The sequence below is a fragment of the Hibiscus syriacus genome, unplaced genomic scaffold, assembly GCF_006381635.1.
Source record: "Hibiscus syriacus cultivar Baekdansim isolate YM2019G1 unplaced genomic scaffold, ASM638163v2 tig00112289_pilon, whole genome shotgun sequence".
Taxonomy (NCBI): Eukaryota; Viridiplantae; Streptophyta; class Magnoliopsida; order Malvales; family Malvaceae; genus Hibiscus; species Hibiscus syriacus.
Window position 1 is genome coordinate 2247980 of NW_024063295.1, and position 22092 is coordinate 2270071.

The window sequence follows — 22092 nt, forward strand, 5'->3', positions numbered from 1 at the left end:
TAGAAGAAGAGTATATATTTATACATGTGATTAACTGATGCATGAGAACCAAAACCATCTTACCATCATGTAGCAACAGGAGACAAATTCTGGTGATATTAACCTGAAAAAAGTTGTATCCTTTGACAGTGTCCTGTGTCCAACAAGCGTACAAGATCATAGACATGTTCTAGCTATTGCCGTTCTCTGGTACAGCAAAAATCTGTCATTTCAAACAAAAGAAGCCTGCAACAACTTTTTCACTTTTTGATCTAGTTTAAACACTGTTTTTTGCACTTAATGAGAATGTTGTTGCTTAGTAATAGTTCCATTTTTTGCATAGAACAAGGACAGACGACAAGGTGCTTTCCAAAAAGGTACATCTGCATCTTCAAGTGTAATGTTCATAAGTTAAAAGCAATGAAAATTTGGGGATTCCAACAATATTCTTATTAAACACGAAAGCAAGATCATGAGTGCATTAATGAACATGTGGGTTTCTTTAGTTTTTCTTTGTCTTCTTCTCCGAAGGGAGTAATGCTGATCAAATTTCATCTTCCTTATTCGGATGTACAAATATGAAAGTGCAGTTTTATCCTTGACAACAACGTATATTTTACCATTATACCGCTCATGGCATAATATCTTCTAAGACACTGATTTTTACCATGTACAACTATTTTATTTCTAATAATGTATTTATTTAATAATCAATGCTAATATATTTATTTTACTGTAGTATTTATATTGGCAAAATAGAGTTGGGAAATGAAAAAAAAAATCAAGATTCTTGATATAACAAAGCGTAATAATAGTAACAATACAGTTTTTCTCTATAAACTGACCATCATCATCACAATCAATGTCATTATGAACCCTTTACAAGGGAAATTTTTCATTTGCCGATTTGGCTTTTGTGAGGACATCGTCTCTAGAGTCAAAATGGGTTACAGACTAAATATACTTTGAAACGAGAATCGGAAAAGAACCCAGCAGAGTTGGGACCATCAGCCGACGTTTACTTCCTCTTAAAATGTCCTAAACAGCAGCCCACCATGTGTAGCAAATAAGGGAGCAAAGACAAGTGATTCAACGGCCATTAGCTTGATGAGTATGTTGAGTGATGGCCCAGATGTGTCCTTTAGAGGGTCTCCGATGGTGTCACCAATAACAGCTGCCTTATGTGGGTCTGATCCTTTGGGACCAAGTGTTCGTGCATGTTCTGACGCACCAGCCTGCAATTCAGAAAGCAAGAACGTAAATATAGAACCACTACTTTAAAAACGTCGATCATAAGATTAGCTCATAGGGATACCTCGATATATTTCTTGGCATTATCCCAAGCACCCCCTGTGTTGGATGCAGAGATAGCAATCTGGAAACATGCCAAAACAGAAGCAAACATTAAGATGAACCCTTCTGTAGGAAAGGTCTCATGCAAGTTAAAATCATATAAACAATATTGAGAGTTGTGAACATCACCTGGACACCAGAAACAAGGGATCCAGAGAGAGTTTCGACGCCGAAAAAGATCCCAACAATAAGGGGTGTGAGCATAACAAGCGCACCAGGTGGGATCATTTCTTTGATAGAGGCATCGGTTGAGATCTTAACACAGGTAGCATAGTCTGGCTTACCGGTGCCCTCCATGAGGCCCGGGATAGTGTTGAATTGTCTGCGCACTTCCTCGACCATCTTTAAAGCAGCGCTTCCCACGCTCTTCATGGTCATAGCAGAGAACCAGTAAGGAAGCATTGCCCCAACGAGCAAACCAATGAAAACTTTAGGGGTTAATACGTCGACAGTTGAAATTGCAGCACGGCTCACAAAGGCACCAAAGAGGGCTAGGGACACTAAGGCTGCTGAACCAATAGCGAAACCCTGGAAAGAAATGCAGAGTTTTCAAATGAATCCTATTAACCCAATGATGAAACAATATTGAATGCATTTTCCAAGAAACAAAAAAATACATCACAAGAATTGCAGCCACACTTCAGGCCTGCTTTAGAACTTGTAATGCAGAACAAACATATAGATTACCATGAACCAAATAATTGCTCGAGTGAAAAACAAATCAAACCTTTCCGGTAGCAGCAGTGGTGTTTCCTGCGGCATCAAGAGCATCAGTTCTCTCTCTTATTCTATGGATCATGCCAGCCATCTCGGCAATTCCTCCCGCATTATCACTGATGGGACCATAAGCATCGATAGCCAATCCAGTAGCTATGGTGCTCAGCATTCCAAGGGCAGCAACAGCAATGCCATACATAGCAGCAAAGCTAAAACTAACAAAAATACTGATAGCAATAGAAAAAATAGGAATAATGCAAGACTTGTAACCCAATGCAAGACCAAATATAACATTAGTTGCAGCTCCGGTCCTGCAGGAATCGGCAACATCTTGTACAGGGCTGCAGAATAAAATAAAGAGTTAAAATCACTGATAACAAAGAACAACGAAAGGAGAAAAATAATGCTATCAAGATGAGTTACCTGTACGCATTGCTAGTATAGTACTCGGTTACAAAACCGATAATCAGGCCAGCCCAAAGACCAACAGCAACACATAAGAATAGATTCCTGCAGAAGAAACTCAATGTTACTCTCATTCTAATGCAAGCCCATGACTATTGACATTTCTCGATAAAGGAAGCACAAAGAGTTTACCAGTTCTTAACAACTTTCTGGTCTCCGAAATTGAAAATGGTAAAGGAAAGAGGAAGAGCTACCCAACTAACAATTGCAATTCCAATAGTCATTAGAACGGTGGAGATGATAAGTTGCCTCTTCAATGATGGCTCAATTTCCTTAACAGCCTTGATCTCAAAGAAATCGGTTGCAAATAAAGTGGTGATTAAACAAACAATGATACCAACAGAACTGATGATGAGAGGATATAACATTGGAGTCAACTCACGATTGATACCAAAAGAGGAGATGGAAGCAACAACAAGTGCAGCACAAGATGCTTCAGCATAGGAACCGAAAAGGTCAGATCCCATTCCAGCAATATCACCGACATTCCCCGACATTGTCAGCAATCACCTAAAACACGGAAATGTCAGAGACAAACCTAGAGAACTTCAACTCAGCGTCAGATCTAAAAGATGCTACAACATATATCAGTAGACACATGTCACTTACAGCTGGGTTCCTAGGGTCATCCTCGGGAATGTTCCTCTCCACCTTGCCTACAAGATCAGCACCCACATCAGCAGCTTTGGTATAGATTCCTCCACCCACTCTGCCAAAAAGAGCCATGGATGAACCTCCAAGCCCATAACCAGTGATCGCCTCAAATAGACCACCCCAGTCATCACCGTAGTAGAGCTTGAATACATTGATGGCAATGTAAAGCACCAAGAGGCCATTTGCAGCAAGCAGAAAGTCCATTACATCACCAGATCTAAACGTGGTAATAAATGCCTTTCCGACTCCCTTTCTTGCTTCGAGGGTGGTTCTAGCATTAGCATAAGTAGCAATTTTCATCCCAAGAAAGCCAGAAACAACTGAAGTGACGGCGCCCAGCAAGAAAGATATGGTGCTGAATGCAGCAGTGGCAAGGGCAGGCTTGCACATCTTAGATAGGCCATATGTGCAAGGTTGGCTCTTCATACTGAAACCCTCTACGGAGCCAAGGAAGAGGAAAATCAAGATTGCAAAAGCAACCATGAAAATGCCAACATACTGATACTCGGTGTAAAGAAACGAGGTTGCACCTGCAAACTCATAAATCGAAATATTAGCTAACTGGGAACTCTTTCCAAAAATTACAAGCAGAAAAGGCAACAAACAGAACGGCAAACCAGAATTATTGGTAAGAAAAGCATAATATCACAAACATTGTCTATAGAATAAAGCAAGAGTGATTTTATTACCATCCTAGCTTCACTCTTCGATGCAAAGCAATAGAAACAAATTAAAAGGGTAACATCATTTTAGAATATTAACAGTTTGTTGACGGTAAACTAAAATAAGTATTGAATCTAGAAATAATTTTGCATTTCAACAACAGTAAAATTTATTATAAACTGCAGAGAAAGCAGAAACAAACAAGAAAACAGTTAAGCATGTTCTGACCTTGGAAGCATAGAAATTATTCAAAAGCAGTTCACTTTCAAAAAGTGAAATAAAGTGTAAAGTACATCATGGAACACTGCACCATTTGCTCAAATCAGCTTTTACTATGACAGTCATTCATTCATGATGCAAAGTCGGAATGGCTACTGGAAACTTTATTCAGGCCCCATAAAAATTAAACAAATATCAGAGTTCAGGACACTAGCAACTTAATTCAGACCCCATATAAATTAAACAGATGTACGAATTCGGGCCACTGGAAACTTTATTCAGGTCCCATTTAAGGCAATAGTTCCAGATCTGGTTCAAGTTCAACAAAAAGGATTGAATTTCATAACAAACTTAATTCCTGAACATTCAATGTTTTCCATGGAAGTCCAAATCTGTAGATTAACCAGAAGGAACAAGTTTTCACATGCCATTATGGCTTCTGCTACAACACCTAAAGTACAAACCCAAAAAGAAAAAGGAAAGAGAAAAAAAGCCCTAGATCTCAATAATGTTGATTGTGAGATGTAATTAATAAATACACGTGGATCCAAACCCGATTCCCTCATCACCATACACTTCGATCTGAATAAACATTCATTGAAGCACACACATTATATGTATGTATATATACACACATAAATACATTCAAACATACATACAGCTTGCACATTCTTCAGTTTTTCATGGCTGTTGAATAGAACAAACAAATATCCCAACATTTTATTTATTGAAAAAAAAAATGCTAAACTGAACGTTAACATAGGAAAACATAATAAATACTCGTGCTCCAAAACTATTTCTTCCAAGTTCACAAGACAAACCAAACATTAAAAAATATATATGAAACTAGAGATCTAAACTTTCAGAACATAAGAAATCGAAATGCTTCACAACTGCGAGAGAGGAAAAAAGCATTTTTTTCAAAGACCATTTCAATTAAGTGACTCAGCGTGAAAACCAATACCAAAAACAACGTTAAAAAAAGATCAAAATGTTCATTTTTTTTTTCAAAACCCCAGATCTTAAAGCCTTTAAAAATGAAATAAGTGAAGAGAGCAACAACCTTCAGAGATGGCGTTTTGAATTTCAGCACATTTAAGAACAACATTATGGTCGTTGAGACCCTCTTCTTCTTCAATGAGGTAATCGGTGCAGCCGTTTTTGCCGCCGGCTCCGTTTTTGGAGTAGGAGCCCGGAGACAGCTTGACCTGGGAAACGAGAGCCCATTGTACGAGAGAAAAGGCAATTCCAACAACGGCACATGCCGAGATCTGGCAAAATGGAGGCCACCATAACTAAGTCAACTACCTTCACCAGAAGAACCGAAATGCAAGCTGAAACTGAGAGAAAATATGTTGTCAGTGAGAGGAAAAAATGACAGAGTTTATGATTATGTACAGGAATGGGATAGTTTTGTGGTGTAAAATGTAAATTATAATTACTCAAAAATGGAATGCCTAAACATAGTAAGTTTATTAACTACTTTTTTTACTTCCTAAATTAATTGTTGTTTCTGTTTATGAAATGAAAATTCATCATCCTCAAATAATTTTAAAGATTCCCGTCAAACCTTTTAGTACATAAATTATTATTTTTATATTTTACTACTTAAACTTTTTATTTTTTAAATCATACATAATATTTAATTTTTATTTTATTTTAGTATTATACTGTTAAAAACGTAACGGTCGGGCTCGTTAACTGTCACATCTATAGTTATCGGCCAATGAAACACAAACTTTCTAACCCGCACATTTTCAACCCCCTAAACGTGATTTCAACCTTCATTTTACCATAAAAACTGTAATCTCCCCCCAAATTGGCGATGTTTTCTTCAACTCCTTTATCATTCGATCTCTATTGTCAACCATTTGATGAGCTTGAAACATGACTATGTTGGTCAACTCGTCATTCTCTCGTGCTACACTGTTCGAATTGGTTGTATGTCCATCAAAATTGTGCCCCATTAGTCCATCTGTTAAGTTTTTAATATTGTGATACTAAAATGAAACAAAAACTAAATGTTAGGTATGATTTTGAAAATTTAAAAGTTTAGATACCAAAGCGAATCAAATTGATAGTTTAAGCACTTAATGTGTAGTTTACCCAATCTTTTAAGTCCATACATATATATACTTCAAATTTTTGTTTTTTATTAATTTGTATCATAGACAACTAATATGTCAAACTTTTAAATTTTAATTCTTAAAAAATTTATTTATTGAGAGCAAGGTTGTAACATCCCAAAAACCGGGCTAGTTACCAAAGTGCAAGATTTTAAAATTTGGTGGTCAATTCAGATTAATCAAAAAGTTTAGGGACTTAATTAGAATTTCTTGGAGCATGATTGAATAACAAATTTTGAAAGATGAAAGGGTATAATAGTTATTTGATAAAAAATGAATTAAAAATTCATTTGGGTGTCTTTATATCCACGTGGAAAGAAAGAATAAAAAGGGAAAGAAAAATCTAGAGTCTTGGAGCTTCTTCTTCTTCTTCTCTTCCCGTCTCTTAATAGCTAAGGTAAGGAATGTTCAAATTAGTTATTTCTTATAATTTATGATGGGTTTTGATTCTTTGGGTATTAAGAAAGTTTAAGGAAACTTTAAGAGAAGTAGAAATTAAAAGAGTTACAAGATATGAGAGATTTTGTATAAAGAGTTTTTAAGCGATTTAATAAGAAATAGTTTATAAATGGATTATGAAGTCATATTTGACTTGTCATCAATCAAAATAAGAGATTTAAGAGGTTAGAATGAAGTAATAACAAATTTGAATATTCGGTAAGATTTTTAGTTTCAAGTGTTCTAGTTAAATATTGGATGTTAAGATGAGTTAAAGTGAGATAAGTTGATTTGAATAAGTGTGGTTGAGTTTAAAGGCTTGAAAAGAAGAGTAAAATGAAGAATTTAGCTGAGTATGGTTGATTTTCGGGTTAAAATGAATAAGTTATGGGCATAGGGTATCGGTACTGGATGATCAATACCGATACTTCAAAGCAAATGAGTAGAATTTGAGCTTGGGGGTATCGATACTAGAGGAACAGTATCGATACTAGAGGAACAGTATCGATACCATAAGATAAAATATGGTGAAACCTTTAAAGAGTATCGATACTTAAGGGGTAATATCGATACCAAGGGTATCGATACCATTATGCAAGTACCGATACCAATTTAGAAATGAAATTCCAGAATTCAGAAATGGTATCGATATTAAGGTATAGTATCGATACCATAGTAAAGAAGTATCGATACTGTACCAAAGGTACCGATACAAATCATATGGAAATCTTGAAATTAAGTGTTTTGTTTAGCATATGTTTTTAAGGTATTTTTTTATAGTAATTGAACTTCGATATTTATGTAAGTCGCATATTCGTGTAGATATCAAACGAAAGATGAGTATGGACAATTCGACGAATAGAAACTTACCAAGAGAGAGATAGGAGAATTGCTTTGACTAGTGAGGCTAAGGTGAGTGCATCTTATATTGTATATGATCATTTATGGAAGTAAGACTTGCGATGAGTCTATTTCCAATGCTTTGATTGTATGATTCTATGAATGTAAGCTTATTGGTTATATGGTTTCTATTTGCGTACATGAATATGTGTTTACGTGTTACATGTTAATATATGATAACAAGGTATAAGTTATATGAATTAGATCTATGTGAACTGGTATAATTGACTTATGTGATTAAATGAAAAGTGAGATAAGCTAAGTAGCATTGACCTATATGATAATATAATAATAATAGGATATAAGCTATATGAGGAGGTCTATGTGTTTAAATGGACATATGTTATAAGTCTTGTGAAATTCCTATGTGATATGAGTTATATGGTAAAGAGCTATGAAACCATATGAAAATGTTATAGGAACTATATGATAATAAGTTATGAGAATACATGTCTATGTGACAAGTTAAGTGAAACTGAACTAAGTAAATATATGAAACTAGTATATAATTGATGTGATATAAGTGATTATGTAAATTTGTGAGATAAACTATATGGCCTTGATATACTGACTATATGAAAATGTGTACATGAGTACATGTATAAGTTTATATATTATTTTATGTGCTATGTGATATATGTAAACATATGTGAACAAGATATTATCCATGTGAGATGATCTACGTGTTTACTTGAACATATGAGATAAGTTATGTGACATGACCTACGTGATAAATTGACTATGTGGAATAAGATACAATAAATGATATAAATGGTAAGCCCATAGTATGTGATATGAGAGCTGGGGGTATAATTGGAATGCCAAGAGTCGATGGTTCTACGAGGTCCTTTGAGACATCTATGTGGTCTTTTGGGACAATTCTACGTGGTTCTTTGGGACATTTCTACACGGTCTTTCGGGATATTTTATATGGCACTCAGTGTAATTTTATTCGAGTTATGGTGACAACATTTGTGCACAACCTCAATGCACTCACATACCTTAAGTTTTCAGTAAGGTACCATGGGCTATTAAAAGAGATAACACAAATAAATTGTATGTGATGTTATGTGTTTTGCTGTGTCAAATGTATTATATGATGAGTATAAATGTTAAGTACAAGATTATATGATAAAAAGGGAATGATAACGATAAAAATGTTGATGATGATAATAATTATATATGTGTATGTATATATTTTGTTATATGAAATATTATATGGTTTTCTATGATATGATGGTATGAAATGTTCTTGTATTGTTAAGTATTTAAGTTTCCATTATGCATTTTATATGTCTCACTAAGTCAACGACTTAGCGTGTGAGTGTTTCACACGTAGGTTCCAAGAAGAAAGGAGAAAAGATGGAAGTCAGGTCAGCTTATCCTTTCCCAAGATCAGATCAGAAACGAATTGAATTATATATATATTTATATTGATTGTAGTTGGCATGTAATTAAAGATTTGATTCAGACATGCTTTGATCGGGTTTGTAAATGTTTTGGTTAAATTCATGTAAATTATACTGTTTTATTTAAAATAAGTTGAAATTTTTACGATTTTGTACAAGTATGTGCTTTGAAAATTTAAAATGACACCTCATACTTGTATTCGGGTTGGATTTGGATTGGGGTGTTATATTTAATGGTATTAGAGCTAAGGTTTAGCCGATTCTAGGCTCAAACTGAAGTCAGATGTGTTTTAAAAAGTATACATGCCAACACAAAGTGGAAAAATTTTATGATATGATAGTGTAAGGAGTGGGTTGTTTTGTTAATAGAGTTGAATTGTTAGGGTATATTAAATGTCTGACCATGAGAGCTTCCTAAGTGAAGCGAAAGGTGATATACCTGAAGGAAGTAGCAATTCACCTGCCCTAGCCAGGCAGGATGAAGAGTGAATACCTCAGGGAGTGTTTGTAGGAGTAAAAGGGTTAGGAACACCCGAGATAAATAGTGAAATTGAGGAAAGTCCTGCTGTTGCAGACCTTTGGTTAAATGATGTGAAGATATTGTTGGAGGGTCTCCACTTTTCTGAAGTGGAGAAGTTAGATGGAGTAGTTTAGTTACTACGGGGACAAGTTAGAGTATAGTGAACAGATGTTATCATGAGAATGTTAACAGATCAAGTGATGTGGTTATTATTTTTTTAAGAGTTCAAGAATAAGTACATCGGTGACAAGTTTATAAGACAAATGAAGTTAGATTTTATGAGTTTGAAACAAAGGAATCGTAACTTGTATGAGTAAGAGTGTGGGTTTGATAAGTTGAGTAAATTGTCGTTGAGTTAATTCCGATTGGAAAGGATTTATGTGATTGGTTATTAAGGGTTGCGCCTAAATTAAAAGAGTGTTACAGGTTTTGAAATTGTTCCCTTCTCAAGAAGTGGTTAATCACGCTAAAGCTCTTGAGAGAGTTCAAAATGAGAGGTTTTCAGAACAAAAATTTTAGATTATTAAGAGAATTGGTTCTTCATAAAGTTCAGCACCATCAAAGAAAAGCAGAGATTATGGTTTTCAACTTCAGACTTGGTTTGAATTAGTGGTATCCTCTGTCAGAAGATCAAATTCGATGAGAACTAGACACACTCAAGTAATAGGGTCTGGTGCTGGAAGATTAAATAAGGAGCTAAGAATGGTTAATTGATATGAAGTTAAGTTTAAAAATGAACTTGGTGAATTGGATTAAAAGTTTTGTTAAAAATTATGTAAATTGAAGTAGAAGAAGTATTTTAAATGGATTAAGTGAGTATTTGAGTATGGCACTTGATGAATCAAGTGGAGAAAATACAAGTATAAGAAATGATAAAGAATAAGGTTCTGTGTAAGTAGTGTTGACTATCAAAATTATGAAGATGTGATAAAAATTGGTAATTAGAGAAGAATATAAGTTATAAGAGAAGAGTATTGAAGTACGAAGAAAAAGACATGACCTATGTTGTAAGGAGATTTAAATTTGTGAATGAATAAATAGCTAAGGAAATTAAATGATAGAGCTTAAAGGTTCAATAGTGACAAGGGTTGTAATGACGTGTAGATTATAAGTTTGGTATAGAAGTAAGAAAATTTTCGATTCTAAGTGGAAAAAATAAAGAGTTGTTATGAATTTTATATCAAAATTTCTTTGGAGACTAAATTTGGACTTCTATTAAGAAATGGATTATGTTAGCACCCTTTATTTTAAAAATGTGAATATTCCTTGGACGGGTATGTAAGGTTATATAAAAGATTGTTTGAATTTGTGAAGTATATGTCTCAATTATATCTAATAAAGATTTAAGGTTACTTCAAAGTTATGGAAATCTTTGAACAAGGTTTCGAGAATTCCAAATTAATGTAGCATTTATACCTATGTATAGACATATAGTTAGTTTAAGCAGATTATTCAGGTTTTAAAAAGGTTGGTAAAGGTGATTTGGAATAGAGTTTAAAAGATTGGAAGAAAAATGCCATAATAAGCTAACTATATTTTTTTAAGGTTGTGTTACTTAGCCATGTAAATGTAGTCAAAGAGATAAGGATTTATTTATATGTATGAAGAAAGCTTGAAATATAGTTGAAGTATTATATTTCTCTCTGATTAATTTGTTAAAGATAAGTTTGTTAGTTTTTAGATGATAAAAAGAATATGTGTATAGTAATTTGGATAAAGATGATACATGAATAAAGGATTGGTTTATGTTGCAAAGGAATAAGAGAATGATAAAAGAAATTAATTGACTCATGATTTTGAGTGACATTATATTTATATGGATTTCTAAAGATTAAAAGTAGGTGTAAAATCGAATGAGTGAAAAGATGGGAAATAGATGGCATTTCTTGGAAATTTAAGATAAGTTTAGAAATTGCAACCACAAAAGGGAAAAGTATCAGAAATACTCTGTTTTGGGCACAAAAATACATCCTCAACACTCTCATAAATCCTGCTGAGGTCCCCAAACATTATTTAAGTGTTATGTCTGATAATGGGGGTTATAATAAGACTATAATATGCTAAACAAACACCCAAATATTGAATCTCGTGAACATGTTTCATAACTCATGCAAGTTAACAAACTCACCTAGTGATCTACAATGTACTAAAGTTGAGTTAAAAGTAAGTTACATTGGATTTCTAAGCCACTGGAAACACCCAAAGTTCAACCAAGCATTAATTTCTCATTTTCGTTGACCTTGAAGCTTTCTCCAACTTCTCTCACTAGGCAAGAATCAAACACTTGAGTTACTAGCTTGATTTAAAGGTTAAGAAGAGTTTAAGAATACTTCCTAAGGCTTAAACTCTTTAAAAAACCGATTGAAACACTCAAGTTCTATAAACCCCCCACAAAACTCGTATTTGGACACCATGATCAAAACCTAATCTTGTGGTCTCAAATGGAAGCTCTAAAGATGTTGGTTTCGATTCTTACCTTCAGTGGAACAAACTATAATTGTTGCTATCAAGTTCTAACATTTGTTTGATTCTTGGAGATGAAGAATGAAGAGATGAATGAGAAAAGATAAGACAAATGAGAGTGGGGAAACAGAAAAATCCCATACGTGATATCATCAAACAATTAAGGATTTCATACTTTTATAAAAAAAATAGGTAAACTTCTTCTTTAGTCCTTCAAGTTTTGGTCTTGCTTCAAAACCCCTTTTTAACTCTAATTGGGCTTTATCCAAGCCTAATTTCCACTCAACTTAGGTCAAGGTTTACTACTAGCTAATACGTTTCGGTCTATATGCAGAGATTTTTACGTAGGGATTTATTTGCAGGGATTACTCCCCATTACAGACGCGCATATAAAGATGACATATGAAGACTGTTCAACTATGTATTTATTTATTTATATATACATACATTGCATTTTATCTTTATTTTAAATTTTCTGACTACCGGAGGTCTTCTACGGAAGCTGCTCTCAATCTGGCGTTGGGGGCAACCTACTACCCTACCTCCCCCATACCTCATTACTTATGGGAATAGGGTTTTGTTGTTGTTGTTGTTTCTCTTAGGTTAACTCAATTCTACTACCCCGTGATTCAGGGTGTTACATTAATTCAAGTTGGTTTGGATGAACCTAAGCGCCCACTATGAAGCTTTGGGTTAAGTTGGGCTTGTTTTAGTTTGGGGTTGAGCCCATTTAGCCTTAAAGGGGGAATTTTAAATTGAGAAAAAAAGAGGAATGACCAACGAAGTAATTACCCCTTTTTATTCTTACAAGGCTGAATTTCATTCAATTTTCGGTGATGTTACCAGAAAAAATAACATGCAAAATTTATTTTATTCTTTCTTATTTTCCATTATATTTTATCTCATTTCTCTCTTCTTTTTCTTCTCCAAGTTTTCAAAGTGTAAAACTTTGTTTTCCACTATTCCTAGTCCAAATTTGTGAAGGTAAGAACCATAATCTCCTCTCTAGAGCTTCTATTCAAACACATCATCTCGAGGTTTGGCCATGGTGAACATAGTGGATATTTTGGAGGCGTTTTAGGTTTTAGGAATCTATAGTGATTTCAATTCATTTCTAAAGTTAAGAAAACATGTTTTTATTTATTTCAAGCTCTTAGATGAGTTAATAACTCACTCTTTACCTTGTAATTAGTTAAAGAAGTGAGAGAGAGATTCAAAAAAATGTAAGGAGAAACTTGTTTTTGGGTGAGCTTGGAGTGATTTCTTGCAGTCTAGGAGTAAAGTAAAACACTTCTAACTCTTATATATTGTTTGTAGATCATCTTATGTGTTTTCTAAGCGTCTATTAATGTATAGAGCATATGAGTGCATTTTTGGTTTAAAAATGGTTTTAGATGTAATAGATGTTCTTTATGTATAAAAAATGATTTATTATGACTTCTTTTAACTTACATAAGCTTTATATAACGTTTAAGGGCCTTAGAGGGGCATAAGGATTGAGTTGGCTTGACATTTTGGTATAAACTAGAGTATTTTTTAGTTTGGGTATCGGTACTAGATAAACAATATCGATATTGTTCTTTTGAAAGTCAAAACAAATGGGTTTTGTCTGAGTAGTATCGAAACTATGTTCATAGAGTATTGATATTATTCTTCGGGTATTGATATCAAAGGGTTAGATATCAGTACTATTGTTAAGATACAAATACCCTTAGTAGGGGTATTGATACTGAATTATTTTTCTCCAAGCGTCGAATATGAACTTAGTATCGATACTTAGGACAATATCGATACCTTACGAGAGAAATATTGATACTCTTTGTAAGGGTATCAATACTATAGGGCTTTCTCAAAACATCAATTGTAAAAATGATATTGGTACATGAATTGTGTGGCAAGTATGAGAACTTTATGAAGTAACTTCCCATAGAACTTATGCTTTGTGTGACGCTTGAAAAACAGCACAGACACCCGAGTTACTTTAGTAAGAATGACGATCGTCTTGTTATAAATATTTATATACATCTAAGTAGTGTCGAGACACTTAAAATGCTAGTTGGATGTAGGCTTTAATGCTATGTGACCTCGAAATTATCCCAAGTACACCTGAGGAGTAGACTACTAGGGTGTAGGCTCCAATGTTAAGTGACCCCAGAAACATCCTAGGTGTTGGACATTTAGGGCTTTTCTAAATGAAGATTTCAATTCTAGGTGACTTGGGTCTTATCTAAGGTACCTTAGGTAGGCTAAAGGGGGTGAATTCCTAGATGCTAAGTGACCCTCCAACTGCACCATGATGTTTACCCATATTTGTGTGTTCATGACTATACATGTTCGCACACTTATATGATGAATGCATATAGTACAATAGAGTTATTTGTATTACACTAAGCTTCTGAGCTTAGCCTTCAGAATGTGTTTTCATTCGTAGGTTCTTAAGAGGACAGATCGAGGAGCTTACCGCCAGTTCGTGTTTCATTCTAAGATCTAGCGATCATAGTACATCTTGAATATTTTTAGTAGGTATGTATTATCCATTAACCTTATATGCATTCGATTCTTAACTCTATGTTGCTATATTTAATACTTTTATTTGGGATGCAATTTTGGGAGCTCCCTAGTATTGTAAAACTTTAATTATGAATGATCTAAACTATTTTTGATATATATGTGATGTACATTTTTTTAAATGGTTAGCCATTTTATTGGTTCCGTGTGACACCTTGATCCTTTGAATTTTGAGTTGGAATATATTAGATTGTTACATATAGAGTAATGATATTTATTTGTATGTTGTCAAGCTATATAGATATAACTATCATATTGTAGATTTAGTTCTGACATATTACGTGAACATGTGAAAAATTATATTAAAGATCTATTAATTTCTCGAATGACATAATTTTGAATAATCAAAGGAAATCTGGAAGCCTCAATGCTAAACATGCAAAAAAAGTGATTAGTTAAAGAAGTGAGAGAGGGCTCCAAAAATATGGTAAGGAGAAACTTGTTTTTGGGTGAACTTGGAGTGATTTCTTGCAGTTGAGGAGTAAAGTAACACACTTCTAACTCTTCTATACTGTTTGTAGATCATCTTATGTGTTTGCTAAGCGTCTATGAGTGTATAGAACATATGAGTGCATTTTTTTTTTGAAAATGGTTTTAGATGTAATAGATGTTCTTTATGTATAAAAAAGGATTTATTATGACTTCTTTTAACTTACATAAGCTTCACATAATGTTTAAGGACCTTAGAAAGACATAAGGATTGAGTTGGGTTGACATTTTCGTATAAACTAGAGTATGTTTTTAGTTTGGGTATCGATACTAGATAAAAAATATCGATATTGTTCTTCTGAAAGTCAAAACAAGGGGTTTTGGCTGAGTAGTATCGAAACTCTGTTCATAGAGTATTGATATTATTCTTCGGATATTGATATCAAAGGGTTATGTATCAGTACCATTGTTAAGATAAAAATTCTAGTAGACAAAATTGTCATCGATACTTGGGAAGTATCAGTACTCCAAGAGAGAAGTATCAATACCCTATGTAGGGGTATTGACACTGAATTTTTTTTCTCCAAGCGTCAAATATGAACTTAGTATCGATACTTAGGATAGTATCGATACCTTACAAAAGAAGTACTAATACTCTTTGTAAGGGTATCAATACTATAGGGCTTTCTTAAACATCAAATGTAAAAATGATATCGATACCGAAAGACCAATGTCGATACTAAAAGACTAAGTATCGGTACCATCAAACTAGATTAGACAAAATAATATAGTTTTGTTGTAAGAACTTGAGAAGGGTTTAAGGACAACTATAACTCTTTAGTAAAGCCTATAAGTGGAAACATTAATGAATTGTGTGACAAGCATGAGATCTTTATGAAGTAACTTGCCATAAAACTTATGTTTTGTGTGATGCTTGAAAAACAACACAGACACCCGAGTTACTTTAGTAAGAATGATGATCGTATTGTCATAAATATTTGTATATATCTAAGTAGTGTTGAGCACTTAAAATGCTAGTTGGATGTAGGCTCTGATGATAATACTACTCGACGTGAGCTACAACCCTTGGTTTGTTAGACTATTGTTGGGCTATACCCCTCAGCGTGAACTATAGTCGTTGTCTATCCTACTCAAGCGTTTATCTATTTTAGTCGATTGAAGCCCTCTTCTTATCTCTAAGGCAGACAGGTTATAACATCACCATCTCGAATCTATTCCATTACTCACATAGATTTATCTTAATTCTCTCGAATCTAATAATCAATTTCTAGAAAAACGAAAATATCTCGAAAGCTCTTACAAAGTATAGAAGTGTTTCACCTAAGCACCAGGAAATCTCTCGAAAGCTCTTACAGTGTCAAGGCAAAATATTAAAACAATGAACAAAACAGACTTAAGCAAAATCATAATGCATCATTCATAAACCATTGAATAATCGTCTCGACAAAACAAAAACAACCACCCAGTAAACCAAATAATAGTGTTGCCAAAGTATCATCGTTTAATACAGGCCCCAAAATAGATTAAAGAAATTAAGAACAAAAGAAGAACGACTCCCAAACATGGGGCTCTACCGTGACAACTCTGACCAGCACCACGCCTACCTTGGCGGCCACCCTCTCTCGAGGCCTGACCGCTGCTCTGCTATAGCCTGGTTATGGAGGGCACCAAGGACAGTCGAGTTGGAGAATGGTGGAAAGTAAGGTACTGTAGCTGCTTACTCCATGCCTAAGGTAAATCTTATTCTTCATTGCCTCCTTTTTTGGCGGCTATGAATGGGTATTTATAATGGGAATTTCTAGGGCTTTGTGTAATTAAATATTCCCTAAATTCCTGTGTTGAATTATCTATGCTATAGATAGAAAGGCGAATGGATATAGTCAAATTCTTGGAGGCTTGATTGCACGTGAGGTCATTCATACAGATGGCAGGTGACATTAGCAGTTCGTCAGATCTGCTTCAGACTTGCAAGATAATTCTTGCCTTGGCAAGAAAAATTTGTTCCACAATGTCTTCGTCTTATTTATTCCACTGGCCCTTGTGAAATACTTTGTCACGACTGAAATATTCTTCTTAAGTCATTTCCTACACACACACAACCCACAAAAACCCTTTCTCCTCAGCAACATCAGTTAAGCCAAATAAATATTGCCTAGACAAAACTTATCTAGCACATGAAAATATGACCTAAACGTAATTAAATGCAATTAATATGTTATGACAACAATGTTTAGGCAAACAATAACTTAAGTAAAAAAACTAAAAATAGAGTCTTTTTACGAAGTTATCACACCCAAACTTAAGTTATTGCTTGTCCTCAAGCAATGGATGATAATCAGTAGAAAAATTAAATTTGTCATGGAAAAGTAAAATTAAGACAATCATATGGTTTAAAATTTCAGCCCTCAGCAAAAAAGCTAGCCTGAACATGGTAGATTATCATATAAGTCAAGTGACTTCCTAAGTCAGGATTTTTTGCTAGTGTGTGTGTGTGATTGTACTTATTCTATGCGTTAACGTATTTAAAAAAATTCAAGTAAGTACTTATACTTTTCCAAGGCATCAAATTATTAGTCAAGTATAGTTTCCACATCTATTTATTCAACTAATTTTTTTGGGAGTCAGCTCATCACACCTACCCTTCTACACTCTAAGTGAAAGGGAGCATACCTTCCACCCCAAGCTAGTCAGGTAGAGTCATCATGTGACTAGTTTCATTCACTCATATGCCTAGGCAACTATTTATTTTTAATGAGTTTTCTGGTCATGCCATTACACAGAGGAGTGTCCCTTTAATTCAACAAAATTTAAACACTAAGAAGTTTAACTTAAACTTTACAATTCTTCAATGTCACGACATGCAAAAAGTTCTTTCATCAAAATTTACTAAGCACCTTAAGCAGAGAAAGCATACAATCGTGTTTACAAGTTCACAAAGAATCAAGGCTAAGGTCAGTTCTATCCTTCGACAGTCATGTAAAATAATTCTGGCTTAGACAATAAAAACTTTCATCATTGGGCATCCTTAATTTATTCCAAACAATAGTCTAAACATACTCATGCCATGACAACCAAAATATTTATCTAATTATCATCAACTGCTATTAATTAAGTGTGAGACACAACACCTCCCCCAAACTTGAGGGATGCATTGTTCTCAATGCATGAAAAAAAAAACTAAATTAATCTAAATGCAAGTGCAAAGGAAAAAAATTACCTTACTGTGGTGGGGAGGCTTGGCTTAACACGCGTGTTCTGTGTTTCTTTGAAGGAGGCGGCTCTCGGATCCAGTATCTCCCGATAGAATCAGAAAGAGAGATGGCTGAAGGACACGGCTAGCTGTTCACTTAATACGCCGCCCCGTGCTTAGGGCATTAGCTGATTCTGGTCTTTCTTTATTGTGGGTGGGATTTATAGGTGTTGCTTGAGACTGCCTTTCTTTAGGGTCAGGAACTGGTGTAGTATGGCGATCCGGGGACTGTTCAGATGCTTGTTCGGTGGTGGGTTGATCAGGGACTGGAATAAAATCATCATCTTCAAAAAATTCAGAAGAAATTTCTTGGGTGTGTTCGCATGAAGAGAATGAGGAGCTCATATATTCATCTATCTCGCTGTGGCCTTCGTCATGTAGAGGCCAGACATGCGTGGCATGTGGAGGGACATTTACGGGTAACTCAGGGGGACGTTTTGCGCTGAGGCATGAAATGTACTGCCGCTTGTTGTGTGTTTCAAAATTTCATTAGGAAAGGGTGGCATGTCCTCATTGGTAATCAGGAACAACTCCTTGAAGAAGGCATTTAGCTGTGCATCCCTTGCCTTGACATAGCCGAAGAAAGTCTGCATGTGACTTTCTAGACGCTTGATTCTCTCGCGCGTCTCTCTGGTAGATGTGACCACAACTTCCATTCTTGCCGTGACAATTGATTTCGCTCTTCTCTCCAGGCCTTCATGTGGATCATCATCATCGAAGCTCATGAGTTCTGGCACCTTCTTTTTGGTGATCCCTTCCTTTGGCTTAATGAAGTCCTCAAACGAATCCTCGAGGACATTTATCTTCCTACAAAGAGAGAAGTTATCAAGTTAGGAAAAAGAAGGTTACCTCGGTTCCTTTTCACACAGTCATGAATATGCTCGAAGATGATCTCCCCAACATCGATTTCTCACCCATAAATAATCGAGTGCAACAACATCAACCTCCTCACCAATATTTTTGTGTTATGGAAGGCCGTCATCATCTTGCCGTTCAAGAACTGATTCTATAGCTTTACAGCTGGCTTAAGGGCTCGGCGATCTACCCGCTTACACGTTGGCGCACTTCCTTCAAACTTAGCACATCCGAAACACAACTCCTCAAGGACTCCATCGTATGTTTCTTGATCTTCCTGAAAAAGAATTTTTTGTGTTGATCCTCCACCTTACCGAGCTTAAAATAACGGTTGAGGGATGATGGAGAGAACCGGATGGATTTCCCTCTCACATAGACATTATGTTGAGATGGGTCTCCTAAATGGGCATAAAATTCGCGGACCATCGTCGGCACCACCGCCTTAGGATGCCTGGAAAACTTCTCCCACTGATGTTTCCTTACTACGTTCATTACCTCTGGTCTGAAGGGTTCGTCACCCTCTGCTGGAAAAATAAAGTCGTCATCCAAATAGACTTGCCTTTTTTGTAGGTTTTTTAACCTTGCTTCGGCTTCGGCAGTTTGGAAACGCTCAAATCCTGAGGACGTGACTAGATTTTTCTTGAATCTGGCCATGTTTTTTGCTGTTACAGGGTGTATCGTGGCTGTAGTTTGGAGGAAAGAGTGAAGAGAAAAAGGTTGAAGGAAAAGAAAACAAGGAAACAATGAGGAAGAAAGAGGGGCGTGTGGTTTTTTAGGGAATGTAATGGGTGTTTTATTGGGGGTAAAATGATAAAAATGGAAAGGGGAAAATATATGATATTAATGAGAAGATTGTTGATTTGACGTAAAGTAAGGGAAATATATCTTTTTCCTCTCCATAATTGCTGCCAAAACCAATTAGAATAGGGTTTTTTTTCATCTCATGCATGAGCTTTAACCTCGTGCTGCCATGTGTACCTTAAATACCAAAAAGAAACAAAAATATATAAATAAAATAAAACTGAATAACTCGTGCAGAATAAAATAATTTAGTTTATTTATGTATCATATTCTGGTAATTTTGTGAATCTTATCTTTTAAAAATATTTTTTTAATTAGAAAAACCTTCTCTGCGCAATTCCAACCCCGCATTTCCCCTGCCCTTCGCATCTCTCTCCCCTGCGCAATTCAAAATTTAATAATAAATTTGGGTTAAATTTAATAATAAATTTGGAATTATGGTTAAGGATTTGGGTATTATATTTAAGGATTTATATTTAAGAATTTTAGATTTACGGGGATTTGGTGTTCGATCGGTTGTGAAAGTATGCGGGGTTTGGTCGCATGTGGTTGGCTGGTTACACCTCATTGGTTATTCGATCGATCGAAGACATCTGTGGTGATCGACGGTGGCAAAAAGATTAAAATTAAAGTTTTAAAAGTTTTGAGTTTTTTTAAGATTTGAAAAAAATTATTATTTTTTTAAAACATATATTTTTTATTTTAAATAATAATTCTCAAAATTATCAGAACGTAACACGTGTTACTTAGCGGAGTTTTTTAAAGGTAGTTATCGTTTGAGCACCTAAAATGGTAATGGATAAAACTTTAAACATCTATTTTTAGTGAAAAATTCATTAGGCACTAAAACGTTTTTCGATACATAGTTTGATCAATTATTTTTGTATTAAGCCTTTTATGAATAATTGTTTAATTTTTTAAAAAGGGTAACTACACAGGTAGTACTTAAACTATTAATTTTGATCCATTTAGTACATAAACTTTTAATTTTTTCCAAACCATACATAAAATTTAGTTTTTATTTCATTTTGGTATCCCTTTAAAAATTTAACGTTGTTTTTGAAACAAATTAAAAGTTTATGTGGTAAAATAGACCAAAACTGATAGTTTAGGTATTAATGTGTTACCTTTTTAAGTGTGGATACTAAAATAAAACCAAAACTAAACATTAGTTATGATTTTAAAAAAATTAAAAATTTAGATATTAAAATGAACAAAAACTGATAATTTAAATACTGAATACGTAGTTTACCCTTAAAAATTACTCGTTCGTGTTATTTTGAATTTAGATTGTCTTAGGTTTATATAGTTTTAATTTGAGTAAATTTCAAGTTTGAACCTATTTAGGTTGATTGGATTTAAACTGTTAACTTCTGTATATTTAAACTTAGATTAGATTTTAGTTTAAATTAATCTATTCAAATTTTCAATTTAAATCAGAACTAACATGTTTATTTAGATAGACTATTCAACAAAATATGTCTATTTAGATCTAAGTAACTTGTTGAGTAATCTAAATAATCAGTGATTTAATGTACAATATTATCTCATTTATAGATGGACTAGAGACGGGTGAGGATGATCCTCTCCCTAAAAATTTTAAATTCCTATATATATTAGATTTTGTTTTTTATATTTTCGATTGAAAATCTGATTTTGCCCCTAAATTTTATACAATATTATCTCATTTATAGATGGACTAGAGACGGGTGAGGATGATCCTCTCCCTAAAAATTTTAAATTCCTATATATATTAGATTTTGTTTTTTATATTTTCGATTGAAAATCTGATTTTGCCCCCTAAAATTTTATAAATTCTTTTCTCTTTCAAGTTTTGTAAGTTTATCCATCATAACATGAAATCATGCATTCGTCTTTGATCTCATTAACAAAAGTCTAAGGCGATTAAAAAAATATAATAATCATTTTAAAATCAAATTAAAATATTAATTTTATCATATCCAAAAGTTTAATAATAAAAAATTCATTTTGATATAGTTCAAACACCATTAATGCACTTTAACCTTTAAATATCACACGTTATGTTAATTTCGACACTTAAACAAATATTAGAAAAATAAATTATAAGAGTAAACCCTTAATAATAAGTATTAGAAAAAAATTAAATCCATAATAATAAATATTAGGAAAAATTTGAATTCTCGATAACAAATATTAAAATTATTTAGACCCTATAACTTATATATTTTATAAATATAATACATTATAAAAATTCTAGGCTTGTGCTCAGGCCCAAAGACA

The 22092-nt window shown here is 34.0% G+C and overlaps 1 pseudogene; it reads right to left on the reverse strand.

Moving 5' to 3' along the window:
* Positions 1-740: 740 nt before the first annotated feature.
* LOC120177529 lies at positions 741-5358 on the reverse strand (annotated as a pseudogene).
* Positions 5359-22092: the final 16734 nt, after the last annotated feature.